Genomic DNA, 11,604 nt, shown 5'->3' on the forward strand with positions numbered 1-11,604 from the left:
ATAAAGGCAATTAAAAGTGCTTAAAATGAATTAAAAGTGTTAAAATGGACTTTAAATTAAGCTAAAAATAGAGTAATACTGATAACTGAGCAACAACATGGTTCAGTAACACAGTAATACTCACATTTTCAGTCCCAAGAGAGCAGTTCTGTGTAAAACCTTTTATACTACATTATTCATTTTCTCAAAGAGTTTCTGAAGAAGTTGTGATATGAAGCACAATAAGTTAATGAAGCTGTAAACTGCACATGCTCAGTAGTGTCTGCCTTACAAAGAACTGCTCTCCAGAGACTGAAAATAAGTCTATAACGTGTTTTTAATAGTTTAATAGAGCAATAAGATAAATCAGACACACATAATACTTGTTAGTAGATCAGTTCATTGTTTGGTTTTGGCTCCAAAAATGAGATTCATTGACAAAAAAGTACAAATTAAATTCTCTTTTAAATCCTTCAAATCTACTCGGTTAAATCCGCTGAAACAGATTTTTCACCTGCAGGTCGCATTAAAGTTCAGAAAGTATTAAAATGTAACAAATCAGATATAAAAATAAAATGCCGATGATGTATTTACACGTTAGTCGGTTAGAGGTCATGAACGAGCACACAAACGAACAACAAAAGGAAACACTTCAGTCAATTAATTCATTATAAGCTTCTTTTTTCTGGGTTTTTTTTTTTTTTGGTACGTTTTGGGTCAGATTTTTGGTTGCCGTGACAACCGTGACTTTTTTTTTTTTTTTTTTCCCTCTCTCTTTTTTTTTTTAGCTTCTTTAACCGTGACCTCAACGGTTTGATAGAAAAGTTATTTTATTTTGAAATATATCAGTACATTTCGGGGTCAGATTTTTGGTTGCCGTGACAACCGCGACATTTTTGTTTTTTTCTTTGTTTGTTTGTTTCTTTCTTTTTTAGCTTCTTTCACCGTGACTTTGACGGTTTGATATTGAAGTTATTTTATTTTGAAATATATCAGTACATTTCGGGGTCAGATTTTTGGTTGCCGTGACAACCACATGGCATTTTTTTTTTTTTTTAATGTCTCTTTTTTTTTGTTTTTAGCTGTTTTCACCGTGACCTCGACCGTTTCATCAAACAGTTATTTTATTTTGAAACATATCAGTACATTTCGGGTCAGATTTTTGGCTGCCATGACAACCGTGGTATTCTCTTTCTTTTTTTCTTTAGCTTCTTTCACCGTGACCTCGACGGTTTGATAGAAAAAAGGTATTTTATTTTGAAATATATATCAGGGATTGAAATACTTCGTCATGATCAAAAAACAAACATCTGAACTTTATTAAAACTTTATCTGAACCCCCCAAAAAAAAAAAAAAAAAAACTTGTGTAAATAGTTTTTTCCGTCGGGACAAATCAAGCTGCGTTTGTACATTTTTCTAAAACATGATCAAATCTTTTTTTTCTGTTGAGATTTTATCACAGAGGGGAAAAATGTTTTATCCTTTTTTTTTTTTTTTTTACTAATCCGTTATTCCATCTCTTAATGCCCTCCCTCCCCCCCTTTTTTTTTATTTGAATGGTTATGAACCATTTATTGTTGTATAATGTGTAATGATGAAGTGCTGGATTGAAAGCAGCATGGTGTTTTGTACGTGTACGTGTGTAGTATCTACACTTTAACATTATTGACTCTTTAAAGTTTAGAAATCTTTCAAAAACTTTTGCAGGTTTTAACATTTAAATTTCTACTTTTTTCTCTCAGACGTTCAGAAACTAACAATAATGAAGGTTTTGTATCACTGAACACTCTTTAACTCTTTAACTCACATCCTGGAGATTCAAGTCAAATGTTTTTGTACAATAAAAAACTTTAATTTCAGCTTTTTCTGTTTGTTCGTTTGACTCGTTAATGTCTCCTTTTATTTTTTATTTTTTATTTTTTTCGCTTATTTTTTATTGATTTTTAAGATTAATACACAGAAACAAGGTAGAAACTTTTTCTTCACAAACATTTAGACACCAAAAAAAAACAACATACCAATAACCAAGAATAAATTAGAAGAAAAATTATAATAATAAAATAAAATAAATAAAAATAATAATAATAAAATAAATACAAATAATAATAATAAAATAAATAATAATAATAATAATAATAATAAAATAAATAAAAATAATAATAAAATTAATAATAATAATAAAATAAATAATAATAATAATAATAAAATAAATACTACTACTACTACTACTACTAATAATAATAATAATAATAATAATAATAATAATAAAATAATAACTAAAGATAATAATAATACTACTACTAATAATAAAATAAATAAAAATAATAATAATAAAATAAATAAAAATAATAATAATAATAAAAAAATAATAAAAAAATCAATCAATCAATTTTATTTTTTTTAAAGATTTTGTTGGCATCGACGCCTTTATTTATCAGTAGATAGACAGGAAACATGGGAGAGAGAGGGGGTTTGACATGCAGCAAAGGACCTCCGATCGGCATTCGAACCCGGGGTCGGCTGCGTATATGGTATGCGCTCTAACCACTCCACCACCTGCGTGCCAATCAATTTTTTATTTTTTTTTTAAAGAGTGGATAGACAACAAAAACAAACTAACACAAAAATAGCCACACAATGTCCTTTTTATTTTGTTATGTGTAATGAAGTCACCTTGTACTGGGAATACTGGGAGAGAGTCCTAAATGGAAATACTAATAGAAATGAATCAGTTATTGTACTTTGCATCAACTATAATGTGCGAATCAGGTGATTTACAGTAAGAAACCTTTATATTCCTGCTAATATGTTGTTTTTTAACAGATAAACTGCATTTAACTACTGATAAAGAAAGATGTATTATAATTAAAACAGCTCACATATAATCCACAGTATGTAAAATCTGTATCTAATAATGCAAATATGAAAACAAAGTACAGAAAAATAGAGAGAAAAATTAAATAAAAACTAGAATAGAGCATTAAATATAAGGCTGCAGCATAAAATAATGATTAGCTTTAAAATCATTAAAAGGACATAGAGTGCAAATAAAAGATTAAAATGTTAAAGTGCTTTAAAATAAGAGCACAGGAGAAGAGATGTGTTTTTAACCTGGATTTATTAAACACATTTTAATTATCTCTAAATGTATAATTGAAGGTTTTTCAGCTCAGAAGTGAATTTAATTAGATTCATTATGATGAGTTCAAGTGATCGACATCCTGCAGGATATTTGGAACCTAAAAGTTTTCCACTCATTTATTTAATGAACAGTTTGCTTAACTCTCGTCTACCTGACACATTTAATTACTTTAATGTGTTTTTTGTGCCTTATGTTCTTTTATATTTATATTTATTTGATTCATTCATCTTTATTCATATTTTTTATCCTGATGTGTTGAATTACAGAAAGCTGCAAACACACACTGACTGTTATTATCACCTTTTATTAAAAAAAAAAAAAACAAGAAAAAAAAAAAGTTGTGATGTTGAACCTGTTAAAGTAATTTACACCTGGAGCAGCTGCAGAGCAACATTAACATTTATACACTCGTCTTTCTGTCATTAGCTGTTCGCTTTATCAGAGCTCCTTTACTTACTGATGAGAGATGGAAAAAACAAAATAATGAGCTGGAAGACGCTAAAGCACTCCTCTCACACACACACACACACACACACACACACACACACACACACACACACACACACACACACACACACACACACACACACACACACACACACTGTCATTTAATCCATTAATTATATAAATAATAAGTTTTACACATATTTATGGAAATGATGGTCAATAAGTCTCATTTAACCCTCCTGTTGTCCTCGAGTCAAGGAAGGAAGGAAAGGAGGGAGGAAGGAAGGAAGAAAGGGGGATGGAGGGAGGAAGGAAAGGACAGAAGGAAGGAAGGAAGGAAAGAAGGAACAGTCAAAACAGACGGGAGGACGACACAAAGGTTAAATGAAGATATACGTCATTTTTTGAGTTAACACCTTTTTGTCCTTCGAGTCCAACTTGACCAGAGAACAACAGGATGGTTAGTTAAAATAAGACATATTATGTGATAATAGCTGTTTTTTCTCCATAAATGGGTGTAAAACCTAAAAATACCCTCTTTCTACTCTTTGAAACATGAATCAAGGTTTCATCACATTTATTGATCAGTCAGATCGGCTTCTGAGGAGATTCTTCAAAAACTGACCCAGAACATACTGCGATGGTGTAGATAGAATATAAACAGTATGCTATAGATACAGGTTGTGTTCTATGGTTGCTATAGATACAGGTTGTTCTATGGTTGCTAGAGATACAGGTTGTGTTCTGTGGTTGCTATAGATACAGGTTGTGCTTTAGTGTGTAAACGACATAACACTTTTTTTACATTATGCATTTCACTGTGTATCCTCTGGCGTCCAGGAGATGAATTTAAAAAAATCTTTAACTTAAAAAAAAAGAAAAAAAGAGAGAGATAGAGAGATCTGGAGAATATTAGAGCAGGCTCTTAGAAACTGAAGACTGTAGGAAATAAAGGAAACCCTCACAATGCTTCATATCCTCATGAATACAATATCCTCTCGCTGTTAGCCTCAGTACAATGGCCCGATCTAAAATTAGCCCCGGCTAAGTATTGAGGCCACCTCTTACTTTCAGGGCCTGTGAAAAGCCTCTCAGTCGTTTCTCTCTCTCTCTCTTTCTTTCCACGTGCAACACTTTCTCTTCCTCCCTGACCTTTACGTTTTCTACAAGGTGAGCGGTGATAATCTGCCCGAGGCGGGAAAGAGACCGATCCCAGCCGCCGTGACATGAGATGATTATTCTACATCTCACAGGTTGCTCCGGGCTTTTTTACATTCATGACTCGACACTGACAGCCGGAGCAGAGGTTGAGGTTTCTGTTAGTGTGTTACAGACTGTGTGTACTTTGGTTTCTTCTCACACTTTTTCTTCTGTAAAGTGTCCCGTTACTGCAGGGGTGTCAAACATGCGGCTCGTGGGACAGAACCAGCTCACCGAGTGGTCCAATCCGGCCCATCTTCCATCTATCCTCCCTATCTTCTTTTCCTTCTTTCCATCTGTCCTTCCTCCCTTTCTTCCTTAGTTTCATCTTTCCTACCTTCTGTCCATCTGTCCTTCCTTCCTCCCTTTCTTCCCTCTTTCCATCTGTCCTTCCTCCCTTCCCTCCTTCCTTCCATCTATCCTTCCTGTCTTCTTTTCCTTCATTCCACCTGTCCTTCCTCCCTTTTTTTCCTTCCTTTCATCTTTCCTACCTTCTGTCCTTCTTTCCTTCCCTCATTCTGTCAGTCTGTTCTTCCTTCCTCCCTTTCTTTCCCCTTTCCATTTTTCCTTCCTTCCTTCCTTCCTTTCTTCCTTTCTTCCCTCCTTCTTTCCTTCCTGTCTTCTTCTCCTTCATTCCATCTTTCCTTCCTTTCTTCCCTTTCTTCCCTCTTTCCATCTTTGCTTTCTTCCTTCCATCCATCCATCCGGTCTTCTTCTCCTTCATTCCACCTGTCCTTCCTTCCTGTCTTCTTTTCCTTCTTTCTTTCTTTTCTTCCCTCATTCCTTCCATATTTTTAATGGTCCGGCCCACATCAGATCAAATTGGGCTGTATGTGGCCCTTGAATGAAAATGACTTTGTTCTATGGTTGCTATAGATACAGATTGTGTTCTATGGTTGCTATAGATACAGATTGTGTTCTATGGTTGCTATAGATACAGGTTGTTCTACGGTTGCTATAGATACAGGTTGTGCTTTAGTGTATAAAGGAAGAATAACACAAATCACTGCTGACATCAGAGATCCTGCTGGAGACATTTATGAAGCTGAGTTTAAATTTTTTCATCTTGTACTCGAACAGAATGAGTCTCTAACATGTTTTAATGAAAGTTTAGAACAAATGAGGTGTGAATGAGTCTGTAGAGGCTGTAAAACATCTCATTTAGGCTCGATGAGGGAAATAATCCATGTTTTATGTTGTCATGGTCTCAAAGAGGAAGTAAAAGCAAAGACATTTTTTTTTTTAATTCGCACTTTCTTGGTGATTTTGGCAAAGGTCCCTTTTTAAATGCTCTCGTCCAAACCTTTAAGTCTCCATGTTCTTTCTTTCTCTTCTTGCTTTTTTCTCTTGGTTGTTTTTTTCTCATTTCAAAGCAGAACAAAAAAAAACGTCCTATATTTAATTCCTTTCATGTCGTAGTGAACACAATGGAGGTTGTGTTTGCTTATGGCTTCAGAGACGGAGGTGCAGACTGAAACACTTAATGAGTGTTTGCTTATAAAGGTAAGGCAGCTTTATTTATATAGAGCATTCATACACAGGGGCGACTCAGTGTGCTTTACACAAAAACATACCATTTAAAAAAAGAGAAAATCCAATTATAATAAAAAGGAAACAAAGCTTATTAAGTCTCAAATTAACACCACTACAATTAAATGTATGGCATATTCACTTATTTCATTTCTGTTCATGTTATGAAGTGCATTTTATTTTCCATCTCATGTTATTTACATGCTTTATTTTGTTTTCATGTGAAGTATAATTTATTTTATTGTGAAGCTGCATTTAGTGAAAGATGCTATAAAAACTAAATTATTATTATTATTATTATTAGTACTAGTAGTAGCAGTAGTGGTAGTAGTATTAATAGTAGTAGTAATAGTAGTAGTAGTACTAGAAGTAGTAGTATTAGTACTAGAAAGTAGTAGTAGCAGTAGTACTAGAAATAATAGTAGTAGTAGTAGTAATAGTAGTAGCAGTTGTTGTATTAATAGTAGTAGTAGTAATAGTAGTTATAGTAGTACTAGTAGTAATAGTAGTAGTAGTAATCCACTTTTATCTGGGGATCAGCCTGCTGTCTCATATTTACGCTGTATTGAGCTTTTTCTACCACTAGGTGGCACAGAAAGGTGTGTACGAAGGAGGCCAACAAGTCAATTAAAGGTCAAAGTTCAGCAGAATGAAGTAAAAGCTCCAACAAACTCTAAATATAATGTTCCTATGAGAGGATTCAGGGTCACAGGAAGTTAATTATCTTAGATTTACCCTCACACTGATTTTAAACACTGTAAAACTCTTCCTGTTGTATTTATTTAACAGGTGAACGGCTGCTCGTGTTGCTTGTGAGCACAGAGCTTTGTCACACTCGCTGAGATGCTGAGGATGTTTCCCCCCCTCAGAGAAACCCGCCAGAGTGTTCGGAGCAGCAGACGTACAAGCTGTGATCAAACTGATGAAATGTCAGCAGCACAGACACAGAAGTGACATTTTCCCCGTGTGGAAAGATCGTAAATGATAGATTTGATGTTTTTATTATCGCTGATTTGAGAGAAAGAAACAGCAATGCAACAGTGCAGATAGATACAGGTTGCTATGGTAACAGGTATGGTTTCTCAGCGGAGATTATAATCTTTTGCACACACACCCGCGGAGTAATTCATCTTCTAAATTTGAGACAAGTGAGAAGATTAAGACCAAAATGAAAACATAAAATCCATTTTCTATGTTGATGTGTTGTTTTATTATAATGAGATATTTTTGTCTCTCTGTGTCTCAACTCACATCTAAGAATAATATTATTATTAACCCTCCTGTTGTCCTCGGGTCAAGGAAGGAAGGAAGGAAAGGAGGGAGGTTGGAAGGAAGGAAAGGAGGAAGGATGGAAGGGAGGAAGAAGGGAGGGAGGGAGGAAGAAGGGAGGGAGGGAGGGAGGGAGGGAGGAAGGAAGGAAGGAAGGGAGGAAGAAGGAAGGAAAGGAGGGAGGATGGGAGGGAGGAAGAAGGAAGGGAGGGAGGAAAGGGAGGGAAGGAGGGAGGGAGGAAGAAGGAAGGGAGGAAAGGGAGGGAGGAAAGGAAGGAAGGAAGGAAGAAAGATAGGTAGGAGGGAGGAAAGAAAGAAGGAAGAAAGGTAGATAGGAGGGAGGAAAGAAGGAAGAAAAGGAAGGGAGGAAGGAAAGTAAGGAAGGATGGATGAAAGAAGGGAGGGAGGGAGGAAAGGAAGGAAGGAAGGAAGGATGAAAGAAGGAAGGAAGAAAGGTAGGAGGGAAGAAGGAAGGAAAGGAGGGAAGGAGGGAGGGAGGAAGGAAGGAATGGAAGGAAGAAGGAAGGAAAGGAGGGAGGACAGAAGCAACAGATATGCAGATAAAAGGTTAAAATGTTTCTAGCTGCTACTTTCTGCACAGTTTCTGATTTATTCCAGTTAGTTACGGAGATTTAAACCTGAGGAAATGAAACCATGAACGACGGATTCAGAGTCTCTGAAGCTCAGGAATGAACAGATTTTAGCGAGATAATAAAAGAAAGATTGGACAATTTGGTTAAATTGGAAAAAGGGACAGAGTGAGGAATTTAGATCTAATTTATATGCAGATTGTCAGAGACGATGAAAAGGAGCTCAGACAGGTTTATCTAGATTTAAAGGTGCAGTATGTAAGATTCAGAGGCATCAAGGAAGCTTAACCCTCGTGTTGTCCTCGAGTTAAGGAAGGGAGGGAAGGAGGGAGGCAGAAAGAAGGAAGGAGAGGAAGGAGGAGGGGAAGGAGGGAGGGAGGGAGGAAGGAAGAAGGAAGGAAGGAAAGGAGGGAGGAAGGCGAAGGGAGGAAGGAAGGAGGGAGGGAAGGAAAGCAGGAAGGAAGGAAAGGAGGAAGGAGGAGGGAAATGAGGGAGGAAAGGAGGAAGGAAAGGAGGGAGAGAGGAAGGAAAGGAAGAAGGAAGGAAAGGAGGGAGTAAAGAAGGAAGGGAGGGAGGAAAGAAAGAAAGAAGGAAGGAAGGAAGGAGGGAAGAAGGTAGAAGGAAGGAAAGGAGGGAAGAAGGAAGGAAATGAGGGAGGGAGGGAAGGGGGAGGAAGGAGGTAGGGAGGGAGGAATGGAAGGAAGAAGGAAGGAAAGGAGGGAGGACAGAAGGACTTCCTATGTAGATATAAAGGTGTCATTCTATAAAGAGAACCCAATTAAACGCTCATTAAAACACACTTATGAATATTTTATTCCATTTCTACTAGAAGTCCCTGAACTACACACGCTGCTCCTTTAATTAAAAAAAGTTAGAATTAACCAGAATTGACATTTTAAATGAGTTAAAGATGATATATGACTCAAAGTAGGATATAAATTAATTTAAAAAATGATTATATTAATTACAAAATCTGTAGATAAATAAAATTAAAATTACTCCAGGTGTTATTTAACCCTCCTGTCCTCAAGTCAAGGAAGGAAAGGAGGGAGGAAGGGAGGAAGAAGGAAGGAAAGGAGGGAGGGAGGGAGAAAGGAAGGAAGGGAGGAAGAAGGAAGGAAATTATGGAGGGAGGAAGGAAGGGAGGAAGAAGGAAGGAAGGAGAGAAGGAAGGGAGGAAGAAAAGAGGAAGGGAGGAAGGAAGGAAGAAGGAGGGAAGGGAGGGAGGGAAGAAGGAAGGAAAGGAGGGAGGGAGAAAAGAAGGCAGGGAGGGAGGTAGAAAGGGAGGAAGAAGGAAGGAAAGGAGGGAGGGAGAAAGTAAAAGAGGAAGGAAGGAAAGAAGGAAGGGTGGAGGAAAGAAAGAATGAAGGAAGGAAGGAAGGAAGGAAGGAAAAGTCAAAACAGATGGGTCAACGGTTGGTGTATATAAGTAATTAAAATAATTTTCATAGGGGGCATCTTCCCCCTATTTTACCCTCCTCCTCCTCCTCCTCCTCCTCCTCCTCCTCACTCCTCACTCATTTATAAATTTAATTGGAGGGTTTTTATGCACATTTTCACTGCAGGGTTTATTAATATATTGAGGTGACATCAGCTCGGTTCACCTTTCATCAGCTCCACAGACTCCAGCAGAGGAAACCACGGGCAGGTTTGTGCGCATGGTCAGTTTCACCCCGGTCCTCTCTCTCTCTCTCTCTCTCTCTCTCTCTCTCTCTCTCTCTCTCTCTCTCTCTCTCTCTCTCTGCCTCCTCCTCTTCTCACATCATCCAGCAGCATCCATCTCTCCGGATGTCCACAGCCGTCTGATCCCCGCCTGGTCCCCGGCAGCAGCAGCAGGTAAGACCCCCGCTGTCATTCCTCCGATCGGCTGCTCCTCGCGTCGATGTCCTCGCGCGCGCGGATGATCGATGCTTATCGGCGGTGTTTATTCAGGATTCATCTCGGGGTGGATGCTGCCTGCTTGGATACGGAATCACTGAATCCAGCCCCGGTGTTTCCCTCCAGAGGAATCGGCACTTATGTCGCCTGGTTTGCTTTTTTTTTTTTTTTTTTTTTTTTTCCTCTCTCCGAATAAGATCATCTTTGGCTCGGACTCTGCCTCCTCTCTCACTCCCGCGTTATCTGCGTCCAGGCCGGGATAATGAATAACGTGTCTGTCGGTGTGGTGCTTATCTGCCCCGGCTCATCCTGATATTATCTCTGCTACACACACACACACACACACACACACACACACACACACACACACACACACACACACACACACACACGGGGACTAGTGTAGTAGTCCAAGGTTTTTTTGGGGCATTTTGGCGCATCCTGAGGTCACGGTGGTGCACAGCGCGGTGCGCACCGGAGGGTGAATGACACCTTGCCCATGGGCACTCAGGCTCCCTGCGGGCCACTAGGGCTTGGTGTGATGATGAATGGTATCTGTGTCAGTGGGCTACTTTAGCCTGGAGCTGCACCGGCTGTGGACACTGTGCATTTTTTGGTGTTTTTTGGGAGTAGTAACGCGGGAATTAAAGGGGAAAGGCGCATTTTAAGGGTGAAATTGCACCTCAGGCTTGATGAAAAAGACACTTTGTGTAAAGAGGATATATTATGTATTATATATTATATATAATACGGCCTTGTAATGTAGACTACAGCTAACACTGGTGATATATGATAGGTCTGTCATGTGGAGGAGCTCTGTTGTTGGAGGTGCTGTCAGTGTGTTTGTTGGTATCTATCTATCTATCTATCTATCTATCTATCTATCTATCTATCTTTGTCTGTAGTATTAACACTGAAATGCTGTAAATGGAAATACTATGGGGCAATATACCAAAAAAAACATATTATTATATACCTATTATGAACCATAACACAAAATGAAGTACAATGTAATTTAAATGACATTATTTGTCAGGTAGATTTTGAGAGAAATTTACCAAAAATACAGTTTTATATTGAGGCTAAATAGGTTAAATAATGTCTTTTTGAGGTATTTTTCAGTGAAATGAATGGGATTCTTTCTATCTATCTATCTATCTATCTATCTATCTATCTATCTATCTATCCTACCCACATACCCACTCACCCACCTACCTACCTACCTATCCATCCATCTATCCATCTATCTATCTTTAACAGGTTTCAGGCTATGATAACTGGGTGTGAAACTGCTGTGTTTGAACCATTTGACCGTACAGATGTGAGCCTTTGGGGCTGAAAGGTGTTAAACTACACGGACTCTGAGTTTATTTATTCTCTGTGAAAATAACTGAAGACATTAAAAACTAGAAAGATGAATGAATAAATAAATAAATATAGATATAAATACATATGTGCAGTTCTTTATACCAGATGGAAACAATAAGTCACAGATGTCTCACTGTTACCTTTGTTTTTACACACCTTGCCCTTTTCTCACCCCATCCAGGTGTTGGTGTGTGTGTGTG

The sequence above is a fragment of the Scomber japonicus genome, chromosome 3 (genome assembly GCF_027409825.1).
Source record: "Scomber japonicus isolate fScoJap1 chromosome 3, fScoJap1.pri, whole genome shotgun sequence".
Classification (NCBI taxonomy): Eukaryota; Metazoa; Chordata; class Actinopteri; order Scombriformes; family Scombridae; genus Scomber; species Scomber japonicus.